Below are 3331 nucleotides of genomic sequence, written 5' to 3' on the forward strand. Positions count from 1 at the left end.
AATGGTCTGTCTTCACTTCTGTCCCTTCACCTGGCTGGCTCCTGCTTAGTCTTCAGGTTTCAATGGCAATGCTCTTTCCCCAGGTAAGTCTTTCACAGCCCATAAGCATGGGTTAGCTGCTCCTCCTGTGTGTCCCCAAGGTAACTTGTCCAGTTCCATTTAGGATAAAAAGAGCTCTTATGATGGGAGATTTTAAAATTCCAATTAGAATCTGCCTGCAACACACACTGAAATCCTTGCACCATTCTGTAAGACTCATCCCACAGAGAAGTGGCATGTCCAAGCAGTTAAGCAAGCCGCCCTTCCCACCACAGTCACCCACCAGCAGCAGGCACCCAGGCAACCCTGCTACCACAGAGACAGGAGCACTTACACTCCAAGAGCCTTTCACCAAACAGGTAGTTGTTCATTGTTTCAGCAACTATCTTGGCAACATCCTTACACTCAAAGTCCACAAATGCATAGCCTTTGCTGTTTCCAGTCTGCAACAGAGAATCCGCCACAAAAACAGAACAATTAGATTTGAATGCATTATTAAATTCCTAGAACATTATTTTAAATAATGTATATTAGCCCCTTATCAAACATTATGACACATTTAATTCTAACTTCAATTCACATATTCTGGAGACCGTTAGGGGAAAAAGAAAAGATGCAAGAGTCTCAACACACAGCTGATTTTCTGGTATTCTTGGGGTTTTCATTACATATGATAAACATACAATTCCTAGGGCTGGAATTTATTCAACAACAACACTCCATTGTATAAAAGTCTTTAGTCGGGTGTTGTGGCTGACGCCTGTAATCCTAGCACTTTAAGAGGCTGCAGTGGACAAATCACGAGGTCAGGAGTTCGAGACAAGCCTGACCAACATGGTGAAACTCCATCTCTACTAAAAATACAGAAATTAGCCAGGTGTGGTGGTGTGCGCCTGTAATCCCAGCTACTCGGGAGACCGAGGCAGAAGAATTGCTTGAACACGAGAGATGGAGGGTGCAGTGAGCCAAGACTGCAGCACTGCACTCCAGCCCCGGCAACAAGAGCAAAACTTTGTCTCAGCAGCACACGGAGGGGAAAGACAGATGGTGAAGTGGAAGACAGACACTATGAAATCCAACCAAGTGTACCATCACTGTAAACCGATATAAATCTTCTGAGAAGTGATTTGAAAACATAAGTTATGTAATTAAAAGAAAAAAAACCTTTACCCAGTAATTCCAGAATGTTGGAAATACCAAGCAAACAGTCAAAATTAGAGTGAGCTTGGCTTTACTACTCAAAAATGCTGGAAATGGTAAATTTTCATGCATCTCCTCAGTGAGCAGGATTTTTATAAGACAAATGGCCAGAACTCTTCAAAAAAAACCAAACAAGCAATAAAGGGCAAGGAGACTGTTCTAGATAGGCTTAGAAGCTTCAACAAGTAAATGTAATGCACAGATCTTGAGAGTGACTCAGAACAGGCAACAAAAAGAATAGCCAAAGACATTTTCAGGGCCAGGCACAGTGGCTCACGCCTGTAATCCCACCACTTTGGGAGGCCGAAGCGGGAAGACTGCTTGAGGCTAAGAGCTCGACACCACCCTGGGCAACAGAGAGAGACCCTGTCTCTACAAAAGAAAATAAGAAATATTACCCACTCGTGTGGCACGCACTGGTAGTCCCAGCTACTTCGGAGGCTGAAGCGGGAGAACTGCTGGAGCCCAGGAGTTGAAGGCTGCTGCAGTTAGCCACGATCCTGTCACTGTGCTCCGGCCTGGGCAACAGAATGAGATCCTGTCTCAAAAACAAAACAAGGCTGGGTGTGGTGGCTCATGCCTGTAATCCCACCACTTTGGGAGGCTGAGGCGGGTGGATCACCTGAGGTCAGGAGTTCAAGACCAGCATGGCCAACATGTTGAAACCCCGTCTCTATTAAAAAATACAAAAATTAGCCGGGTGTGGTGGTGTATGCCTGTAGTCCCAGCTACTCGGGAGGCTGAGGCAGGAGAATCGCATGAACCTGGGAGGTGAAGATTGCAGTGAGCTGAGATTGTGCCACTCAACTCCAGCCTGGGCAACAGAGCGAGATTCCTTCTCAAAAAAACAAAAGAAAACAAAACAAACATACAAACAAAAAACCATTTTGGGAACAACTGGAGATACACAAAGATAGTGCATTATATACCATTATACTGTGGTTATATTGAAAGAGATGTCCTCATTCTCAGATTTATGATGAAGTATTTAAAGTATGATAACTGCCGATTTTTTCTAATGGTTCAGAAAAAAAGTGTGTGTGTAAGTGTTTATATAGAAACAAAAAAATGAAGCTCATGTGTTAGGATGTTAATAATGGGTGAATCCAGGTGAGGACTGCAGAGATGCTCATCCCACTATTTCTTCTACTGCTCTATAGCCTAGAAATAAAAACACACAGCTGGGGGAACAATTACTATACCGCAATAGGGAAAAACACTTGCACTTTTCAAACTCAGAGCTTGACCTTTTTAGGGGGTAACAGGATCAGTTTAGGTCACAAGGATACTAAAAAAAAACAAAACCAAACTAGGCCAGTCGCGGTGGCTCACACCTGTAATCTAAGTCCTCTGGGAGGCTGAGGTGAGTGGATCACCCGTCAGGAGTTTGAGACCAGCCAGGCCAAAATGATGAAACCCTGCCTCTACTAAAAATACAAAAATTAGCTGGGTGTGGTGGCACGCACCTGTATTCCCAGCTACTTGGGAGGCTGAGGCGGGAGAATCACTTGAACCTGGGAGGTGGAGATTGCAGTGAGCTGAGATTGTGCCACTCAACTCCAGCCTGGGTGACAGAGTGAGACTCTGTCTCAAACAAAACAAAACAAAAACAAAAACAAAAAAAAAAATTCTGAGTAGAATGAAATAGAACATCATCAAACAAAACAAGTTTAAATATTGTTTCATTTGATTTTTATTTCAGTTATGCTTACATGCATGTGTATGTGTGCTGGTTTGTGCTGTAAAACTTTTTTTTTTTAAAACGCTTATCTTCTTTGTGATGGTAAAAACTTACTTCTTACTGAGAACCAAAGTCTGCAAAATACTTTTCCAAAAAAAAATCTGCCTATACCTGCATAAAGACTTCGTAGCAGCTTCATCTAAAGAGTTAAAAGTAGTAAAAAACCTAACGTTTGGGCTGGGTACAGTGACTCGCTCATGCTGTAATCCCAGCATTTTGGGAGGCCAAGATAGGCGCATCACCCGAGGTCAGGGGTTTGAGACCAGCGTGGCCAACATGGTGAAACCCTGCTCCTACTAAACATACAAAAATTAGCCAGGTACAGGGGCAGGTACCTGTAATCCCAGCTAC

General features: G+C 43.4%; 1 pseudogene; it reads right to left on the reverse strand.

The window, feature by feature from the left end:
- The window catches only part of LOC108298838, a 9602-nt pseudogene that overhangs the window by 3099 nt on the left and 3172 nt on the right, over positions 1 to 3331 (reverse strand).

This window comes from Cebus imitator, unplaced genomic scaffold (genome assembly GCF_001604975.1).
Source record: "Cebus imitator isolate Cc_AM_T3 unplaced genomic scaffold, Cebus_imitator-1.0 Scaffold1127, whole genome shotgun sequence".
NCBI lineage: Eukaryota > Metazoa > Chordata > Mammalia > Primates > Cebidae > Cebus > Cebus imitator.